The sequence below is a fragment of the Xyrauchen texanus genome, chromosome 41, assembly GCF_025860055.1.
Source record: "Xyrauchen texanus isolate HMW12.3.18 chromosome 41, RBS_HiC_50CHRs, whole genome shotgun sequence".
In the NCBI taxonomy this organism is placed as follows: Eukaryota; Metazoa; Chordata; class Actinopteri; order Cypriniformes; family Catostomidae; genus Xyrauchen; species Xyrauchen texanus.
Genome location: NC_068316.1, coordinates 14,032,764 through 14,056,359, shown reverse-complemented (window position 1 = coordinate 14,056,359; position 23,596 = coordinate 14,032,764). Strand labels below are relative to the sequence as shown.

At 38.0% G+C, this 23,596-nt stretch overlaps 1 pseudogene; it reads right to left on the bottom strand.

Annotated features, from left to right (window-relative positions):
* Positions 1-390: 390 nt before the first annotated feature.
* On the bottom strand, positions 391-10,017 carry LOC127634133 (zinc finger C2HC domain-containing protein 1A-like; annotated as a pseudogene).
* Between the last annotated feature and the right edge of the window lie 13,579 nt (positions 10,018-23,596).

The following is a 23,596-nucleotide window of genomic DNA, read 5'->3' as shown; positions in this document are numbered from 1 at the left end:
CCGGAGAATTGAGAAGCAATCAAACCGTTTAAATGAACATCTGAAACGTAATTTAAAGAGTCTTGTGGAAAACATAAGTGTGTCCTTGAGATGTTGGTGCCATAAACAGGTAAGACAAAGTCAATCACTCTTAAATGACACAAACTATTTGCCATTAGACATGGCTTCACCTGAAATCTCTCTTAATTATTCACACAACACATTCAGTTTGCTTATATCTTTAATTTATTGATGCTGACATTTTGTTTATTTAATTTGAGGATGAACAGGGAGGGAGTTCAAAGCTAAAATGGAGGCTTTGCAAAGTGAAACGCATTCTTGCAACGTTACAGACGTACTTTGAACGGTACAATGCTTCTTAGTCACTCATGACAAAACCTCCAAAGTGTGGAAAGACTTTTATGAGAGACTTCAGAGGAAACATATATGTAAAACCTGGCTTCCGTCCATCTCATACAGTTGTTCTTCTACATCATCTGAATGAACATGATATGAAGAAATAACTGGGTGCACTGTCTGGCATTCATGCCGAAACACATCTATAATGAAGAACCAAAAAATGATCTGCTGAATTTATGCCAATGACTTTTCATGGACAAAATATATGCCCTGAATAAGCAAATCTTTACATTCCACAAACATAAAAATATATTTTAACAAAACCTAATGAAGTGGTTTTCAAAACTTTTACATATTTTATAACTTGTATATCCTTTTTTTATATATAACACACACTATTTTATATTAGCCACAAAATGGCAAACAACTTCTGAGGGTGCAGAAATTAAAACATTATGTTTGGACAAAAGTATAGAACTTGTATGAATTTAATTGCAGATAGTTTTGAGATAATGTAACACATTAAGTTTATGTTTCAAGGCCTATATTCATTCTCCAGGCCTAAAAAAACTTTCTGATCTGTTTCATTTATATTTATGCATTTTGCAGATACTTTTGTCCAAAGTAACTTACAATGCATTCAGTTTGGGTGTTCCCTGGGAATCAAACCCATGACCTTGCTTTTGCCATGCTCTACCAGTTGAGCTACAGGAATCCTGGTAAATGTGTTCATATGCTTGCACACTATGTTTAAAACAGCATTTTCACTGATTGCATGTTTCTAAACTATTCTTTAAAAAATTTTGTAGGTTTATCGAGTAAAATAATGTTTGCCATTAGTATAAATGTACTAGTGAAATCAGAAATTATATTTGGCATTATCAGGAGGACTTTCAAATATCAGGACCCTTAGCATTATTATACATTATATTCAGCATTACATACAGATTAAAATAGTACAATCATCTTTAAACCCTATGCAAATTCACTCTCACGCTGAAAAGACTTGTCCTGTATTACATGCACTTACATGAGCAGGAGAAAAAAAAAGACTGTCACAAGTAGGCCTACTCTGTTAACGCACCTGATGCAGCAACCGCTCCACGTTAAGCTATATGCTTATTATGATCTACTTTGAAGTGTTTATAAAGTGCTGTCATGCGCTGGACAACTTGGTCATATTTTTTTCCGCTTCAACTCGTCTCTGTTGTTTTTCAATTGAGTTTCATCATGCAATAAATGTTTCACCTGGCTGTGAAGTGAACTTTCTAACGCCCGTTTCACACACACAACGTTTGCAGTGCGTAAGCTATCGCGCTATATCTGTTGCTAAGAATGAGATGCATTTGGGTTCACTCAGTCTTTTTTAGGGTAAAAAAAATCATGTATGATATATTTTGCAACTTTTGGGACTATAATCATACTTTTTTGTTTTTCTTGACCCTGTAATTTAGTAACTGTAGAACACATTAACTGTAATTATGTGTATATGATGAAATTATTACAGTTTCTTGTCAATCTATGTCTATTTTAATGTGAACAATGCGCTGCCACTTTAATTCAGTGCGGTGCAGCACAGCAAAAATAGACTCGGTGCGTAAACGTTCGCTGCACTGCTGTATACGCACCGCAACTGAAACGGATCGACGGACTGCATCCGCGTGCAGTGTAAAAGCTCTAACCTAAAAAAATACGCACCGCATACGCACTGCAAACGGAGTATGTGTGAAACGGGCGTTACTCTTGACAGCAGGGACCCCCCTCCACCCAAAAGCGTTGTTCATGGCCTAAAGGGTTTTCAAGCATGGGTATGAAGGTTTTCAACGCCATTATTGTAACAGTATAACAACGCGTTATTGACGCTCGCACGCGCGATAGATTAAAGCCACGCGAGGAAAAAGTAAGAACCAAAAACGATTGGAACCATTTAAGCTTGATAGCCCCATTCATAATGTCAAAGTCAATCGTCTTAAAACCTCCGTCTTCATAATCTTAAATCATATCACTTTTACGTATATAATGACTTTTCCTTTTCCCTATAAAATGTACATTTATTTCAATTTATAATTTAGAATTCAATTATGATTTTTTTATTCAATTTATTTATTGCTTTTATCTTTTTAGCAGAAGCTACTTGTGAGAAACACAGATAAACGAATCTAGAAAGTCTCTCTACAATAGAATAGAATACAATAGAATTCTTCCGAATATCGTTATGTCTCTCTGCAGCCAAGTATTCATAATGAATTAACATTTCTCAAAATTGTTATCAAAACAAAACGTTTCTAAATTATCCACCGACTTAGATATCCAGATACATACATATTTAACGTCATTTTTAATTGGGATATTATTCAATGTTCTATTAGGATGATCATGGATGGCCAATAACTCACATTTTAAGAAATTATGCTTCTGAGAAAATCTTAATAATCTGAAGTGCTAGGGGTATTTGCTGTTTTTAAAAAGAGTAGTGTCATCAGCAATCTGACTGACAATAAATTGATTCCATTCTAAATTAATGCCAGATATGTTGCCCATTTCCGGAAGTCTGTTTTGATTGGATGCCTGTTATAAGAGGATTCATAACAAGCTCAACTTCACCTTTAGACATGGCTTCACCAACAGACCCACTGCATGTGAGTCACTGTTTGAGTGAGCAAAAGCAGTAGATGAGATGGAGCGGGAGACTTTGGGGAATTGTCTTGCATGTACTGTTAGGCATGTCCTCGCGTGTGTGATCTTGTATCGCACGCGCAGGAGATGTTATGCGCGCACGGGATCTTCCTGTTTTCTCATGCGGCAATGAACTACTGTACGCAAGTGTCAATAATGTGCAGGAGTTCTTCCTTTTTCCTACATAGCTTTAATCTATAGCGCATGCGAGCGTCAATAAAGCACGCGGATTAATGGCGTTAAAATGCCTTCATACAGTTGATCACCAAACTAGATCGCGCAGCCTTAAAGCCCAGGGCACCCCCGGGCATTCAAGGGCCCCTGGGCACTGGCCCCATTGGCCCGGTCGGTAATCCGTCCCTGCTAGACAGCAGTGATAAAGCTTAAAGGCTCCGCAGCAACAGAATATAGTTGTAAAGCTACTTTTTGCAAAGTTTTAGTATGATTAAGTACATGAAATTACAATTCAGTTGCCATCAAGTTTTGAATGTTGTTTGTGTAAGTTTTATGTGTGAATATGTTGGACAGATTGAAAAGATATTGCATATTGGATTGTACATGTCTACTATATGTACGCAGCAATTTCTATAACATTTTGTATACTGTTAAAACACACAGAACAAATAAACAATCAAGAATGTATAAAAAATCTAATGAAATAGCACATTGCTCTGTGTAATAATTTGTTTTACCTATTTATTCTGGAACCCTAGAAACCTTTTCAACCTAGAAAAAAAATATATACATTTTTCATTAAATTATAGCACATAAATTCTTCAATCCTTCACATAGAAATATTAAATTAAGATATTGCCCTGTTAAACCATTAGAATAGTCACATGTTATGATCTGACCACCCTTTAAAGGCCCTCCTTAATATCAATTGAAGTCAATTTACCATCAAATAATTTTTATCATACCTAAATAAAAAACACTAAAATAATACTCCTTTTACTCCAATCATATTTCACTTATATATATATATATATATATATATATATATATATATATATATATATATATATATATATATATATAGGTGGTGAGGAGTGTAAATCTATTTAAACAGAGGTGACATTAATGCACATGGACTTCACAAGTACATATAGGGGTTGAAAATTCTCAGCATTAAGCATACAGTCAGTCTTTCTGTCACTTTTACTTTTTAAATGCACATTATTTTTACCTCCTCACTCACAGCAGAACTTGGCCCAGTCCACTGGGTACTTGGTCCCACACTCATGGGAGAACTTGGTGCCTGTTGTGGGGTAATCTATTTCATTCTCGTTTTTCACATAATTCCTAACAAAAGAGGAATTTCATTAATCAAGATGTCAATGACCCAAAGTAGACTATTAAAAACAACTGTATTCAAGGCCTAGTAGTAAAAAGGCACTTCTCTGTGACATAATAATAAAAAAAAAACTAAAGCTTTTCATTTGGGCCTATAAAGGAGCTGAAACACCTCTTTGTCCATTTCATTGACATTCAGTCCCACAAGTTACAAGGACTCAGATGTAAACAGAGTGTAATACAGTGTAGCAATGCAGTACAATAAATAGTAAAGTTTTTTGCAAGGTCATACCTTGAATTATATTTATGCATTTTGGACCTCCTTCTTATTCATCCATATTCCTGAGGAGGGACTTTTAAGGGAGCTTTGAAAACCAAGCCTTTGAGTTTCATGTTCACTCTGCCAACACAACCATAATGATGAGGTAAATTAGGCCTTTAAGCTTGGAAAAATGTCAAAATCAGGGTAAGACAGTTAATTGGCGCCTAACTCAGAAGGAGGGCTGGTCAGGCCAGAACAACCAGGCGATACGCTTCTTACTGAGCAGGTGGATGAGGTTTTACTGCTAAGAATCCCTGAAGATGTACGAGGAAAAGAGATTAAGGACAGTTTTAATTGCTATTCTTGTCACACTCATACATATTTCAATATGAATGTGAAGGGCACTTATTGTTTCTAGGAACATTAAAATATATACTATTATGGATGCTTGTCAAGTAAACAGAGTTAAGACCAAAATACTTTCTCTTTGAATATGATCCATCCTGTGATCCTGTTAATCTCATCAAATAAATTACTGATGAAAATGTTTGTTGGAGTAGTTTTTAATTTTATCTTACAGTCTATCTTACAATGATATGCACTGTATAAAGCTGTTCTGAGACCCGAGGATGACTGCTGTGTGCATCTTCTATTTCCCTTTTGATTTGTAACAAGCACAAGCAGTTTTCCTTAAAAAGGATTTCCACATATGTCAACAGCAGTACTAAGTTGTGAAATTTTAAATAATACCAAGCTATAGAAGGTCAGATTTTTTTTAATTAAATTGTTTATTCTGTTTCCAGGAGTGTTGGTTATTCATGTGAAATAAGCATAATTCATTCTGATTCAAAGTAATGGCCAGCACTTAAATCTATGTACTGATTACCATCCTCCCATGTTGAGTGGTCCAAACATCACCTGCACCCTGAAACTGAACCTTTGGTCAGATTTTAGGAGTGAATTCACTTATAGCTGCATAGAGAGCTATAGGATGCTCCCTTGCTCCCTATTTAATGAAAGACTTAAACTCCAGTGTGAAATCTGTATGAACTGTTCTCAGAACAGTTCGAAATGCACCTTGTCATCCTAACTCCATATAAAGCCTCTGAAAGCAAACGTTTTCAGCTTTTAGATGAACACATTGATTCTCAATGTGAAATTGCACAGTAAATATAGGAATGCATTTACTAATGTTTGATGAATATACTCGTATTGTACAATAACTAAATACAATTTTTATTAAAATTATGTGAACTGACCAACAAATGTGTTAATGTTGAAAGTTATTTAAAATAACTAGCCTGTTTTTTCAATTTTTTTGGAAATTATGTCCCAAAATCCACATATGTGCATCATGTTTATCGGTGCGCTGACAAACAAAAAATTAATAAATGTAAGCCAGTGTGTCAAACGAAACTAGAGACAATACTCTTTACAGCCAAACAGGTTTCAGTGAAAAACCTTAGAGGATTCTTACCAGAGGTACGGTTGTTGGCTCTGTGCCCATAGAAGATCTTTTTCTGGAGTATTTTGTCTTCTGAAAAGTTTTTGGAAAGATGTTTTTTAAATGTTTTGTCAGCTGAATGATCAACACATCTTTAAACAACAGAATATCCCATTGAAAACACTGTGAGTCTATTCCTCACAGCGTTGTTTTCATTCCTTTAAAAAAAATGAAATATCGCAACACTCTGAATAAGTTTAGAGGAGATATGCACATCTAGGAGGATGCAAGTACACAGCTACAAGTTAAAGTTCATAAAATTTAGTAGAGACGCTGGCACACTGCTAAACGTTCCAGTTTATTGACAACATTTCAACACAAATAGGATCCTCGTCTGGTCAAACAAGTCATCTTTTTCCATAAAAAAAGGTAAACGATGTCTTGTTGCAGGGAATCTCTCAACTACTCTCTGCTCCATTATGGTTGATATGTGTAAGATACTACAATTTAAAAATATCATTATTCCATACCTGTGCCAGCACCCTGCCCATAGGCCAAGCGCTGAGGTAGACGAGAGGAGGACACAGTGGATACAGCAGGAGAGTTTGCCTTTATTTGTTGAAGAGGTTTGTACTGAAGACATATGATATGCATAGTTTAAACCAATCCATTCACTGCACAGTAAAAGGTTGCTGGTCTAACTGTAGTGAGGAAGTGGATTTAATTTATATGCATTCAACATACCAACATTTAAATGACTCAGGTATCTACTTCACTGTAAAGGAATTGAGCAAAGTAAAACAAATTAAATATGGCAACTTGATGCAGTACAATTATTGAGTTATCTCAACAACTGTCTTAACAATTGTTCTCAGTAGCATTTCTTTGTTAAAGAAATAGTTTCAATCAAAAATTACAATTCGCTCATCATTTACTCACCCTCATGACATCCCGGATGTGTATGACTTTCTTTCTTCAGAAGAACACAAATGAATATTTTTAGAAGAATATTTCAGCTCTTTAACTCCATATAATGCAAGTGAATTGGTGCCAAATTTTTTAAGCTCCAAAAATCACATAAGTCCGCATAAAAGTAAACCATTTTACTCCAGTGGTTAAATCCATATCTACAGAATTCTATAGATTCTCCTCCCTGCTCAGGCAATCTCCACTTTCACATTCTTCATCTTGAGTTTTTCATGCATATGCTCCTCACTGGGCAGGGAGAAGAATTTCTAGAAAAAATGTACTTAAATATTTATCTTTTTCTCACCCACACCTATCATATAACTTCTGAAGATATGGATTAAATAACTGGAGTTTTATAGATTACTTTTATGTTGCTTTTATATGCTTTTTGGAGCATAAAAAATTGGGCACCAATTCACTTGCATTGTGAGGACATTGTGAGATATTCTTATAAAGTCATAAACATCTGGGATGGCATGAGGGTGAGTAAATGATTTAGAGAATTTTCATTTTTGGGAGAACTATTCCTTTAAGTCAGTTTGAATTTATTCACTAAATACTTGCTGATAAAGTTTTGTTGAGGCAACTGCAGATATCTTGCTCAGCAAATGAGCAATTAGCAATACAAGAAATTGTATTCTTATATATGTTTTTATATGAAGTTAACTAACCTTTGGCTCGGAAGTAAGGATCGTCTTATCAACAGTTTGATACACACACTCAGATGTCAATCCTTAACCTGCAAACCTCAATAACAGTGGCAATCAACAAACTTCATTATGTAAAAACATGAGCTCTAAACATCACCACACAACAACAGTTAACATTGGCAACAAAACACAACAACAACAACAACAACAGCATAAATCAGTCAGCAAACAGCAAATAAATATATATATATAAAACACTAACTGCATAATTTATTCATGTTGCAATGCATACTGAGCACTAGCAAGCTATCAGCATTGTTAAATGTGAAATTGTTCAGACAACTCTTTTAGGCTGGCTGGTATAACATTTGGACATTTAAGGGAACATTGTTGGTCTAACATGCGTTTTTATGTAGATTAAGTAATTCAGATTTTGTAGTATCAGTGACTAAAAAAAAATTATATGACCTTCACATCAGAAATCATGAATCAATCAGCTGATATTGAGAAACAACCATTTCAAATATTTCCAGGTTTTCCATGACTGTGGGAACCCTGATTAATACACACACACACACACACACACACACACACACACACACACACACACACACACACACACACACACACACTTCAAACAGTGGTGCACTTTTACCAGTTTTGCACATATTTCTTTCATGAGCAAGTTGCTTACTCCCATCTTCCATTTTTGTTTTCTTTGATTATGCCCTGTGTGGCCATTCTGGACAGTGTGCAGAGGCAGTACATCTGGACATGTGTTTCATTTCATGCGAGTGTAAACAGAAAACACAGATCTAAATGAAAGCGTTTTGGAAAGTATTTTGCATATTCAAATACTTGCTCTTTTGAAATAAGATTTGGCTGTACATCTGTGCAGAATCCAGCTTCATTCATCTTAATATTAGATGTCACTAACAGAGCCTGGATTCACTCTCATGGGATCAAAGGAGAAAGAGCACAAATTAAAATGTGATGTTAAACATCATCAAAATATTATTAAACACTTTAAAAATATGTTTCTTGTCCCTAGTTTGGATTAGATTAATTTAATATGCCATAAAGTTTGCTGCCAATTAAAACAGTTACTGTAAATAATAAAAAATATATTTAGTATAGCCATTTTCACCCTTTTTTAAATGTACAGTAATTTATATCCTTTTATTAAAAAAAAAAATTCATATACACTCACTGAGCACTTTATTATGAACACCTGTAAACCTAATTATTCATGTGATTATCTAATCAGCCAATTGTGTGGCAGCAGCGCAATGCATAAAATCATTCAGATATGGGTCAGGAGCTTCAGTTAATGTTCACATCAACATTCAGAATGGGGAAAAAATGTGATCTCAGTGATTTTGACTGTGGCATGGTTGTTGGTACCAGACGGGCTGGTTTGAGTATTTCTGTAACTGCTGATCTCCTGGGATTTTCACGCACAACAGTATCTAGAATGGTGCCAAAAGAAAAAAACTTCATGTGAGTGGCAGTTCTGTGGACAGAAACACCTTGTTGATGAGAGAGGTCAACAGAGAATGGCCAGACTGGTTTGAGCTGACAGAAATGCAACGGTAACTCAGATAACCGCTCTGTACAGTTGTAGTGAGCAGAATAGCATCTCAGAATGCACAACAACTCGAACCTTGAGGCGGATGGGTTACAACAGAAGAAGACCACATCGGGCACTTTATTACAGTTTCCTATAGTGTTCCTAATAAAGTGCTCAGTGAGTGTATATATATTATATATATTGTATTCAGGAAAGTGGGAATAAAAGCGTGGTTAATATAAACGTAAAGCTTTGTGCAAATTATTATTAGTAAAAAATAAATAATACAGGGAGCAATCAGTTAAATGTGATTATCTAACAACCAAATGTAATATTTGAAGAGACACACCCTTGGCTGATTCTAAGTGAAGTAAATCCTTACCTGAGTCCTGGCTGGGGGCTTGGCTTTATCATTTCCAGGAAACTTGCCCTTGTTGGAGATCGGGATGCTTGTTCCTTACAGAACTTAATATGACGATCTGCTGCATTCTCATCGAAGCGCCGCTGGCAATACGGGCACTGGATATAATCTGAAATAGTCAAACATAAATCTTTTAATATTTGCACAAGACATTCCAGTGATTTACTGTTTCATTAGATTCTCATCTTGCGATACCTGGCATGTGTGTGTGTTTCTATACCTGGATCATAGGACGGAGGAGGGGGTGGAGGAAGGGGTCCGCCATCTTTCATTTAAGCCTTTGGCAGCACAAATAGTGGCAATGAAATCGTCATGTTTTCGTTGCCAATCAGACTGCTTCTTGGGTGGTTCAGGCTTTTTGAAAGCAAACATGCAGTTCAATAACAGAGACATATTGACAAGAAAATGTAAAAACTGCTAAACTACCTGCAGGATAATTAAAGGTGCTGTAAAATTTTTATTTTATTTTATAGAATATCTGTCAGATATTACTGAAATTGATGCAAGGAAATATGTAGTACATACTGGAGTACCTACACTCTTAAATGATTCATTCAACCCAAAATGATAATTCTTTCATGATCTACTCACCTTTAAGCAATCCCAGATGTGTAAATCTTTCCTTCTTCAGCAGAACCAAAATGAAGATTTTTATAAGCACATGTCAGCTCTATTTGTCCATACAATGAAAGTGAATGGGTGCCATGACGCTACTGGCTACTATTTAGACGGCATAAAAATAATCCACACGTCTCCAGTTGATCAATAAAGCAAATAGATAAGTTATTAACTTTTAAAAAGCTGCCAGCAGCTATCGGGAAGTTCATGTGTGAATTCGGAAGTCGCTTATTTACAACAGAAGAATGAACATTAGGGCATCAGGGTTTCATTCATTTTTGGGTGAACTATTCCTTTCAGAACCATCCAATGGTTGGACAAAATCTACAACCATTATTTTTATATTTTCACACATTGATATACTGTATATATATATATATATATATATATATATATATATATGCCCAACAGTTTGAAATACTATGTGGAAAGCAAATCTGTCACTGAATTTACATTTATGTCTTCATTTGCCTGAATCTGTAAAGATTTGGGGACCTTTGTAGGCATATTGGGAATATATTTTTGAGACATTTAATGCTTTATGTAAACCCATGCCTTAACTAATGAAAGATAAATTAATTGAGTGTTTCAATAAAGCTATTACATTTAAAAATATTGTACAGTTTTTGTCTTGTTATTGCTATATATATATTCTACTACTTCCTCTCTCATAGCTTTTCTTTGATGATGAATAAGACTAACAGAAATAGTATAGAAAGTAGTAGTAACTGCTTTTCGTTATGGCCTATTTTGTTCCTGATATTAAATTTTTTGGAAACTTCATGCATGCATCACAGCATTCTGAGGTATCACTGCTCAGGTCACTGTAATAGCAAGATTTAACATGGGTTTTCTCTGATGCTCTTGGCTAGCATTATACAGTTGTAGTCAGAAGTTTACATACACTTAGGTTGTCATTAAAACTCATTTTTTAACCGCTCCACAGATTTCATATTAGTAAACTATAGTTTTAGCAAGTCATTTAGTACATCTACTTTGTGCAACCATTTTTTCCAACAATTGTTTAGAGACAGATTGTTTCACTTTTAATTGACTATATCACAATTCCAGTGGGTCAGAGGTTTACATACACTAAGTTAACTGTGCCTTTAAGCAGCTTGGAATATTATACCAAGCCTTTAGACAATTAGCTTCTGATTGGAGGTGTACCTATGGATGTCTTTTAAGGCCTTCAAACTCAGTGTCTCTTTGCTGAAGTGGAAAAACACAGTCCAAGGATTTTCCAAGGATCAGCTCATAACTGCCAAAATCAATGGGTTTAGGTGTTCGAAGGAAAACATGTTTATCAACTGGAGGTCGGAAACTTGGAGAGCTAACAAGAATGGGAAAATTAAATTAATTGAAAAAAGCAGTGGTGGGTAAGGAGCTGTGTTGTGAATGGACCATAGTGGGGGGGGGGGAGAATCTAATAGTGATGATAGTATGGAACTAAGTCAAGGAAGTGGTAGAATGAGGGAGAAAAGAGAGAATAAATTGGGAGGGATTAGGGCAAAGAAAACCAGATCTAGTGGAAGATATGATAGAGGAGGGAAAGAGAGTGATCAAGAAAGTTTGGAATTTAAAATAATATTGAGATTTGGCGATGTAGGGCTCACAGTTTAGAAGTGGGTTTGGTTATTAGCAATAATTAATAATTATCATAAACAATTATCAATTATTAAAATCAATAGAACATTGATTAGAATCAATGTTAGTTTTTAATCCTTTAAATAAACAGTCATCAAATTTAATAGAATATTAACTATTATCAATATAATAATTAATTATTAAAACTAATTAAACATCAATTAGACTTTAACACTAGCTCATTGATCCTTCAAATTTAACAATTATCAAAATCAATAGAATATTAATTATGATTAACGTCGACGGGGCACCACCCTGGAATCAAGGACTAATAACCAGACAGTATAACAGTCTCAATATTAGATTGTTCCCTTAGGAAAATCGATGTCCGTAGATCATCAAGATTAAAAAGGAAACAACGAAGGTTTGAATTCGAGCACTGGCATCCCCTGCCAGCCTTTGACACGTGTATGCAAAACAAACCAAAACACTTCTCTTTGAAATATAACAAAGTTTATTGATGCAGTAATATCAATTAATAATTAATACAATGCAGTTAATAAACTTCCGACCTACAACTACAAACTAAACAGTGACGTGATTAGATATGGTAACCAAAATAGCCTACATCACATGAGAGGACGGTATGTGTGTGTGTATGTGTGTGTGTGAGAGGAGTGACGTGAACAAAATGGCGGACATGACTCTCGTGGAGAGTATGTCACGTGAGATTTCCGGCCAGAGAGTATGGCCGCGAATGTGGGCAGAGAAGCCGGTTAATGGCGTCTGCCCGTTTACAGCGTGTCTCCGCATGCGCGATAACTTGTGGACATAGCTGAGCTTTATCACAAAGTTATATAATAGCCAAATGTTTGTGAGGGGTCACGCACTCATGTGTGTGGTTAGTACGACAGAGAGAGAGAGAGAATAATGTGGCGGCGCTGAAGCCGGTCGCGATCGTGGGAGCAAAGGCAACTGTTAGTTTATCACTCAGAGAAGCGGTGAACGGCTTGTAACCCGTCCCGCGGCCTTTGGTCCTTTAATGGATAAACACAGTGTGCAGGTCTCATCCGCAATGGCGTAAATACACAACAGTCCAACGTGGTTGGATTACAACACAGCAAACTCTCTTTTGTGGTAACAGTATGTTACATTAAAACCTTGAGTAGTATTAGCAACAATGAGCAGACTCGGCGGTCCATAAAACTGTACAAACAATAAACTTGATCCACAAGAATAACACACCTAAATATCCTATCTCTGACCAGACGTTAACCTCTTAATTGGATCGCGTGGGGACGCATGTAGAACGTGTGTTCATCCGTCGTTTGACTCTGTCTTGGTTCCTCGAGGCTCGGGTGATGATGGGAGGCCGTTTCCTCACTCTGTCAGCGGGCTGGCGGAGAAATCAGCGACGTCAACTTGATTGAAGAGGGAAGGGGATTCTTCTTTCTTCACTTCTGCAGGCAAACAGATGAAGATTGCTTGGCAGATTGCTCGGTGGTTTCCTTCGGATCCGTTACAGTGTTCGGTGGAACACAGAGTAATCCCAACTCGTCCAGCGAGATAGAGATTGTATGGCCGCAGTTTCAAGTTGCACGTTAATTCCTTGTGCAACGAGGCAACACCTGAGAGCAGCGATGAGCTACGTCTACATATGGCACGTCACTGGAAGCCAGGAACAGATGATTTCCGAAGGTATTTCTACTCCTGATGACATCATAGTTGAGGTGCGTTCTGTTGAGTGCCTCATCCAATAGGAGTTGAGAGTTCGATCCTTTGGAATTTCACACAGTTGTAAAGTGAGCAAGGCTTGGGATTTGTTGTCGGTTTTGTACTCCCTTTGTTTGATTTTGGCATGGTTTTTATCAGCAAGCTTTATGACTTTGTTTTTGTGGGCCTCAGTCAGGCTTTACGACTGTGTTAGGCCTGCCTTTGTCTTGTATCTGAATACATCAGGCCCAACAGCGAGGAGAAGGGAATTTCAACAATGAGTCCAGTGAACTGTTTTGCGAAATCAGATTGGGGATGTAAATATGGCAACGGTTTTGAGAGATGGAAATCTACTGATTGTTTGTAGAAATGAAGAACAGAGAGAGAGGGAGAGCAGAATAAAAGAAATGGTGCTATACAAGGTAATAAATACAAGTCGTTTTGAAAAAGAAAATAAGTGAAGTAAAGGAGTCATTTGGGGAGTTCCAGTAAGGAGTTTCAATGGAGGAAATTAAATGAAACCTTGTAAGGCGGGTGCCAGTGAGTCTGGGCTACTCCTTGAGAAAACAAAAGGCTCTCATGAGAATTAACGGTAACACTTTAGAATACTGTATCTTACTTAATGCATAACTAATAAGGAATTACTGCAGAACTAATAGGTAATTCTTCATTAACACTTAAGTCACTACTATTAACTACTAAGGAAGATGTGTTAACTAATCAGTATGTAATAGCATTTTATAGTTGTGTTAAGTAACAATTAACTAATCAATAACTATTGAATTCAGTCATGCCTCCTGATGAACTACTTTTAATTATCTACTAATTCAGCTTCAGAAGAAATAACTATTAAGTAACTACTAATGAACAGTCATACACAATTAGCCATTAGAATAATCAGGTTGTGGCCCTTTCTTCTTCCTTACTATTAATGTTATTATTACTATGGAAATGCAATATGCAGTTCGTGGAATTACTACACTACCAAAATGAGTCATTTCAGCATATTTAAGAATTTTGGCCTGTATGGTCAATTGCGTTGTGAGTGTGGTCTGTAACCAGAAATCAACTACGGAATGGAGCTCCATCCCCACAATAAGTGACTAGCCAACTTACCTCAGGTAGGTTTATGATTTATATACAGTATAGTGTGTGTGTCTCTTGTTTTCCTCAGCACATATCTCATTAACTTACAGGTAAATTATCCCTGTATGTAAGGCAATGACTGAGGGGAAGGGAAAATACAGGGAACCCATAAGTAATTAATACAGAATTACCACTTAATTATGAGGGAATTACTTACAACCTGGAACAGTATTCTAAAGTGGAAATACAGGGAACCCATGAGTAATTAATAAAGAATTACCACTGAATTATGAGGGAATTACTTACAACCTGGAACAGTATTCTAAAGTGGAAATACAGGGAACCCATGAGTAATTAATAAAGAATTAACACTTAATTATGAGGGAATTACTTACAACCTGGAACAGTATTCTAAAGTGGAAATACAGGGAACCCATAAGTAATTAATAAAGAATTAACACTTAATTATGAGGGAATTACTTACAACCTGGAACAGTATTCTAAAGTGGAAATACAGGGAACCCATGAGTAATTAATAAAGAATTACCACTTAATTATGAGGGAATTACTTACAACCTGGAACAGTATTCTAAAGTGGAAATACAGGGAACCCATGAGTAATTAATAAAGAATTAACACTTAATTATGAGGGAATTACTTACAACCTGGAACAGTATTCTAAAGTGGAAATACAGGGAACCCATGAGTAATTAATAAAGAATTAACACTTAATTATGAGGGAATTACTTACCACCTGGAACAGTATTCTAAAGTGGAAATACAGGGAACCCCATTAATGAATGATTGTTTTGAAACAACTTCAACAAGCATGTTACATAGTAACTGAGTTGTAATACTGATTTAGCATTTTAGTAAAGTTTGACACAAGTGTTTGTTTCACTTTTTTTTATTAGTTTCATATCCTCAAACAACTTTACTGAACGTTGTAATGTTTGAATTACAATATATGATGTAATTCCTTAGAGTAATACTTTCTAATGTCCTTCATCAAACGCCCCAGAGGACCATATCTGTGCTCCATCCCCATCCAATAAGACCACTCTATACAAGCCAAGTGTTCCTTCAAGAGCTTCTCGGTCTTGTTGCCTCTCAATCTCCAGATCTGACTTTTGTATGTAGACCACGCCCTTTCAATATGTTGTGTGTGCCCTCCATGGTTTGGGTTCACAAAGAACCTGCTGTGATTCACAGAGTAGTGAGTGTAGCCCAGCCTTGTCAAAGCCCTATAGGGTCTCCACTGATCACTTATAATTGTGGATCGTGGGCGAACATGTCTTCTGATGATGGGAATGAGATGATGTCTTGAACGCCGTTCTACAAGTCGCAAAATCGGTCGTCGTCTTTGAGCCTTTATGGCCAGCATGCCGAACACCCACTTTTTCCTTTTCCATGTTTCACCTACTCTTCCACGACCATACTAGAAATAAAAAAATGCTGTTAACAACTGCTTTTTTCTGATTTCATGCATAAGCTTTGTACTTTAAAATGAATGTGTTTAAACAAACTTTTTTGGTGGTGGTTAACTGTGAAATGTCCCTAGCAATGTTACACATTAAATGTATTATAATAAAAAAGATATCCCACCTTCCTTTTATGGCGGAAGTTGCTTTCATCTATAACAATGAACTCTGTTCTTCCACCCATACTCTGTCCAGTCTTCTTTCTATACCTCTTTAAAGCATCTTTACAGATTAATCTAAGCTTTTGACTCATTTTACTCAGGGTTGCTGAACTTCCAGCTATGCCATCCTGCATCATGTCGACCTGCCTTAATCTTAGTCCTTGACAGTATCTGAAAATAAATGTGAAAATCATATGGATTATAACTGTTTTACCGTGCTTTAACTAGAGATTATGATGCACAGATTAAACTAATACCGTGTCTACATCAGACGCGACCGGCGCGACAAAATCAAGTAGAACCCATATAATCAGTGATGCTGTCTACTGGATGCGTCACTACATATTCAGTAAACTGATGCCCCATTCTGTTTCTGACATACTTCAAGCAATTGTGATACTTCTAACATAAAAACAAATAGATTTGCAACGGTCGCATTGTCGCGTCTTTTGTAGACAGCCTCAAGCTGTTGCGGCGCGGCACCACATCAGTCGCGTCTGGTATAGACACGGTGTAACTGAGTATATTAAATATATCTATATATTACCTACCGGTACATGAACTTCATCCAGTTTTGTAAGGTGATCTTACTTTTCTCAAAGACTGATCCTGCCCTGCATGTCTTTGTCACTTTCTGACAGTGTATTCGTCTTCGACATTCCCTGAAACCACCATAAACATCTAGCATTTAGATTAGAAATTAAATATGGTAGGCCTACAATATACAATTTAGCATGATCAATTGTTGTTTTACTTTTTAAAAAAAATCTACATTTACCATTCGTATCCATCGCCTGTTTGTGTGTTCTTTAATTTCATATTTCTTAAACAAAGTCTGCATTTCATCCTTGACTTGATGAGTCTATGTTTTTGTAGCCATTTAATTAACCTTCTTGTCCCTCTTCTGCTGGTTTGCCCACAAAGTGAATGAACTTTCGTTCCAAGGCCCATTATTTCGATAGATATACACAAAATAGCTCTGAAATAAATAAAGCGGTTAAAATACCTACAATTTAGTTGGCGCCTAATTTGGAAAATTAACGTAGCCTACTACCCTTGCGCCACTTAATATCTGAAAAAGCAGTGCACTCATTGGACAAGCTTGAGCTATTCACGTGATAGTATTATAACTTACCATTTCGAAACTTTAATTTTGAAATGTCAGGGAAAGTGAATGTGATCCCAGGACGTACACAAAAGTATCATTCGGATCAGTCATATTTATGAACCGGCTCAAAAGATCCGGAGAGTAGCATTTGATTTAAGAGAAATTTAGCGTATCAAACATGGCGTGCATACAATTTGAGAAAGACAGAATGAAAAACAGAAACGTTATTAAAATGTTGGAAGAAATTCAAATAACTGGAATAAAGCCAGCCTATAATATAATTGAATTTTGGAGTAATGAACTCAATGATTGAATTCATCAGCAGACACAGGCATTATACGCAAATAGGGTTGGAGAATCGACGTAGGACATACGGTTCCAGCTCGGAAGAAAGCATGGCGATGGAGAGGAAAAATCTGCGCAAAAGGGCACGACCTCAATGTCTGTTTTTCAAATTTGTACAGTATTAGCATCTAGTAATTTAGACATATGCCAGTACCATCACGGTATACATTTTATATGCGGTCACATAATTAGGTGGCTCACAGAATTCGGTATGAATATGCATATGTTATTGTTACCATGGCCACTTCAAAATACCGCAAATATGTGTTTAGTGTTTTAGAACTTTTAATTTATTTACCATGTAGGCCTATGCTGTATGTGGCATGTATGCTGCCTAATGGGTCGAATTAAATGTCAATAATAAAAAAAAAGCAGAAATATACTGGTTACCATCTAACCACTGTAAACAAAGCAGAGCTGCGCAACTTCCTGTTCCCTTTACAAAAAGCTACACTTGAATCTCTTGAGTCTGCGGACTTCGAGTTACCCACATCCGAGCATTCCAAACACGATTCAAAATCTTTGGAGGAATTACTCTATGTGGTTACTCATGCGTTGGCCAGGCTGCAAATAGACTGGCCGCGCCAACAAGAGAACCCCAAACGCTCCAAGTTAGAAGACAGATTTCTGTCTGGTGGCCAAGGGAAGGGAACGCCTCATCAGTCCCTTCCCTTCTTTGACAACCTCCATGACAAGCTCTCTCGTTCATGGAGGAAGCTTTATATTTCCTGTGTCCACGTGCCCTTGATGTCGGTATATTCGACTATCGTGGTTTGACTTTCGGGTTATCTCTCGCCGGGTTCGGCATCATCACTGTTAAAACCCTCTCTCCCCACTAAGCCGTGCAGGACTACCTCCATGCTATTGGGGAGGGCGTATCAACCAGTGTGTCCGGCTGGTGCTGCTCTGCACACTTTGCCTGTGTTACAGGCATACCAGGCTAACCTGCTGAAGGATCTGAGTGCGGGTACCACGCTCGACGAGGAAGCATTCTCGGAGCTTCGTCGGGCCACAGATCTATCTCTCCATGCGACCAAGCAGACAGCCCGTGCCTATGTCTGCTTTAGATACCTTTCGGGCATCAGGGATAAAGACAGAATTTTCCTGCTTGATGCCCCGGTTTTGCCTTCTGGCCTCTTTGGAGACACCATGAATATGGTTATCTCCAGGTTCCAGGAGGCAAAAAGCCACGAGGAAGCCTTTGGGCAGTTCTTTCCTCACCGCACTCAGGGGGCGGGGCCGTCGGCCACCCAGACTAGAAGGGAGGCCCAGAAGCAGAGCGTGGTGAGTCGTGCTCCCCCTCGTAAAGACTGGGGACAGGCTCGTCGCATTTAGCAGCCTCCAAAGCAAGACATCAGGGGTGTAATTTCCAAAAGAAGGAAACCCTGATGGTCTTGCGCTCAGTCTTGTGGGGTTAGTCCCCCTCTGGACGGGGCGCGTGTATCATCCACTTGTGTGGGTGGACAACACAGCAGCAGTCTCCTACATAAATCATCAAGGAGGCCTACGTTCTCGCCAGCAGAATTTTATGGCACGTCAGATTCTCCTTTGGGCCCAGGGCAAGTTCCTGTCACTCAGGGCGATTTATATCCCTGGATGCATGAATGTGGGAGCGGATTTACTGTCCAGACAGAAGATACCGACGGGGGAGTGGAAACTCCACCCCGAGGTAGTGCAATAAATCTGGGTGAGATTTTACAGGGCAGAAGTGGACCTCTTCGCCTCTCAAGAGACAGCGCAATGTCCCCTCTACTTCTCTCTGAGTCACCCAGCCCCCCTGGGTCTGGACGCGATGGCTCATATGTGGCCCAGAATGCGTGTGTATGCATTTCCTCCAGTTTCTCTGCTCCCGGGAGTCTTGGCCAGAGTTCGCCAGCAAGGGTCTTGCCTCTTACTGATAGCGCTGCGCTGGCCGAACAGGGTATGTTCTCGGAGTTAATATCTCTCCTCGACAGCTCACCTTGAGCGATTCCAGACAGGAGGGACCTTCTATCTCAGGCACAGGGGACAATATTTCATCCCAGGCCCGAACTGTGGAATCTTCATGTTTGGCCCCTGAAGGGTACCAACTTAGGAACACAGGGCTTTCACCTGAGGACCATTCTAAGTGCTAGGGCTCCCTCTACCAGAAGAATCTATGGCAATAAGTGGGGTTTCTTTGAACGATGGTGCAGTTCACATAATGCAGATCCAGTTAACTGCCAGATTGCTTCAGTTCTGGACTTTCTGCAGGAAAGAATGTCAGCAGGCATATGCCCCGCTACTCTCAGGGTCTATGTGGCCGCCATTTTGGCTTGCCACGCCTTGATGGACAGGGTGCCTTTGGGTAGGCATCCTCTACTCGCTCGCTTCATTCATGGAGCCATATGATTGAGGCCTCCTGCTAGGACCAGGACCCCTTCATGGGACTTAGCAATAGTCCTTAAGGGTCTGGTTGAGACCACCTTTGAACCTCTAGAGTCAGCGTCTTTCAGACTTCTGACTCTCAAGATGGTTTTTCGTATGGCGATTACCTCTCTAAAGAGAATTGGGGATCTACAGGCTCTGTCTGTCTTGCCGGCCTGTTTAGAATTTGCCCCAGGAATGGCTAAAGCAATTTTTCACCCTCACCCTGACTACCTGGCTAAGCTACCTTCCTCGACCTTACATCCGGTCATTCTCGAGGCCTTCTGCTTCCCGCCGTTTACAACGGCAGAGCAGGAAAGACTTCACAGACTTTGTCCAGTCTGTGGCCTTCAGACTTATGTCCACCGCACTAGCCAGTGGCGTAAATCAGGGTAACTATTTGTTTGCCATGGGGGCCGCAACAGGGGGGAGGCCGCCACCAAGCAGACTATGTCGCATTGGGTGAGGGACACTATTGCCATGGCCTACAAGGCGTGCGGTCAAGCTTCGCCAGTAGTCTCACTCTAAAGGAGGGGTCGGCTCCTCCAAAGCCTTGGCTAGAGGTGTCCCTCTGCAACATGTTTGTGATGCAGCAGGTTGGTCCTCTCCGCACACATTCATTAGATTTTATAGTTTAGATGTTCATGCCACTCCGGACTATTCTGTCCTTGAGTCGACATCTCAAGCTCATAACTGAGACCTCTCACGCTCACACTACACAACCAGAGGGGGTCCGGACAGCCCCAGTGCGGCGGCGTGGGTATTCTCGTTCCCAAAGCGCTTTCAGCACAGCATCAGAAGTGTAGCTAGTCTCAGGTTACTTGAATGTAACCCTTGTTCCCTGATAAAAGCAGAACGAGATGCTGTGCTTCCCTGCCGCACTGGGATGCCCCAGAACTGCTCTTCAGACAAAATACCTGAAGACGCATGCATCTATTCATAGCCCAGCCACAGGTGCATCCAATGATTACACCAGGAGAGGCTATACATTCCGGTCAATGTTCAGTGACGTGTTACACACATATTCACAGCTGGTCACGCACATGAAGTTGTCCCCAAAGCGCTTTCAGCGGAGCATCTCATTCCGCTTTTATCAGGGAACAAGGGTTACATTCAAGTAACCCGAGATGTTTTCTGCTAGTGAATAGTCCTGGTAAACCTTGGTTACCAGATTAATGATTAAAATGAAAACTGTGGTAAATATTACTTAGATTACATGCATTACTTTTTAAAACTATTTGTTTTTGTAGGGTTAAAACAATAAATGCTCTTTTTGTGCAGTGGAACATTTTGAGTTCTGTAAATGTTCACATTATCACAACATCATTTTATATGATTATTTTATATTTAATCTAATAATAAAACCTATCAACTTTGGCTGTAGTCACAACATAAATAAAATGTTTGTGTTTTGTTTCAACAGAAGCATCAGCACCACCAGCACCAACCCAGCAGTTGTCCTTAATGAAAAATAAGGAAGAAATCTCAATTTTGAAATCAAAAATCAAAGTACTTGAGGACAAATGCAGAGACCTAGAGAGTGAGAGGGATTTCCTGCGCAGCAGTCTGACAAATGGTAAAATGCTCTCTGTCTAATTAAAAGCAAGTACTGTAAAAAAAAAAAAAATTATATGCACTAATTTAAATTCTTTAAACTTTATAAAGATTTACTCGTAAAAAAGTAATAATTTGAATGCATACAATATACAATGACTAATTAAGACATTTCACTTTTTTATTGCCTCAAAAGGATCATTTTGGTTTGTATGTTTCTTCATTTCTAACTTTATTTGGATAAAAGCATCTACTAAATTAATAAAATCATCTTTATATTATTTTACTGTGCTGTATTTTGAAGATTTATATATGCTAAGTAATTATTTTTAATTGTAAGAGTATTTAAATTGGTAAACAATTTACAAGCACAAGTCTTGTCCAAATGCATTGTTTAGTGCTAATCAATGAAGTAGCTCACATGTGTAGGATGCCAAATAATTAAAATTAAATTAAATGTAGTTTTGTTTGTAATTCTAATCAGCGTTGTCAACAAAGGATGAGAGCTTTCGCCAAAACCCCAAGTTTGGTTGTTAACCCTGACTCTTCCGATGAAGAAGACGCCCTGCATGAAGAAAACAAGAAGTCGAAAAGAAGGGCAAGAAAGGAAAAGAAAAAAAAATCTAAAAAGTTGACTCTTCATCCTTTTCCGATGAATCTGTATCTTATTCCACCTCTGATTCATCTGTTTCCTCTTCACCCCACAAATAGAGGAAACATAAGAAAAAATCAGAGAAGAAAGCAAAACACAAAATGCAAAAAAGCAGAAGAGGTATGTTGTCATTGTCATAATGGTCATCATTGTTATAATGGTGTCCTAAAGTACTGGGGAAAAGTCTTAGAATTTTTTTTTGTCTAGACAGTACGTTATCAAAACCAATGCCATAAATAGTTTTCGCTTCTCAATTAACATCATAGAAAGCTAAATGAATATTCAGTGTAACCAACATTGTTCATGTAATCCTAAATAATGATGAGATCAGGACCTAATGGGGGTTGTACCATATGTGGCAGTGAACTCTATGTGATTGATATTGTCACAACAGGTGATATTCTTATTTGAGGTACTTACTAATCATGCACCTTTTTCCTCTCCCAGTGTTTCTACCAGAGCATGCAATACAAAGGTACAAAAAGGTCCTGCAGTACTTGCAACAGGGAATCACCAAAACACTGGCACCCCACAAGTGTGGGGTGGAACGCAAACAATTGTAGATACCGCAGCAATATCTGAGCTAGAGGCTTGTGACGTTGAAGCCTACAAGACCTTGCGTGAAACATTCCATAGAGGACAGAAACTGTCACAGTTTGCAGAACAATGCAAAGAAATGTGCATGAAGGAGCCACTTCGAAGTGTCATTGTCCAAAAAAAGACAAATGGCTTGCTCATTGACCTTTGTCAAAACAAAAAGTAACTTGATTTAATACATGCATGTGTCAGAGAAACATTGCTCAGTGTTCAGGTTCAGGTTTTGATTTCAGATTTTATTTCTTGAAGTTTTATCTGTTGTTATGTTTGGTCAGTTTTTGGTCGTTTGATGTAAAAGTTTTGGTATTAAAACAATGCTTTCTTTATGACAGTGTTTACCTTCTGTTTGTTTTCTAGTGTGCAAATAAAATTAAAACAAATATTGAAAGCATGTTATCAACACTTATTGCAATAAATTCCAATGTTCTTATAATTTGTCGTCTTGTAATGTGGAATTACAGATCTGTACCAGATAATCATTCATTAATGGGGTTCCCTGTATTTTCACTTTAGAATACTGTTCCAGGTTGTAAGTAATTCCCTCATAATTAAGTGTTAATTCTTTATTAATTACTCATGGGTTCCCTGTATTTTCACTTCAGAATACTGTTCCAGGTTGTAAGTAATTCCCTCATAATTAAGTGTTAATTCTTTATTAATTACTCATGGGTTCCCTGTATTTCCA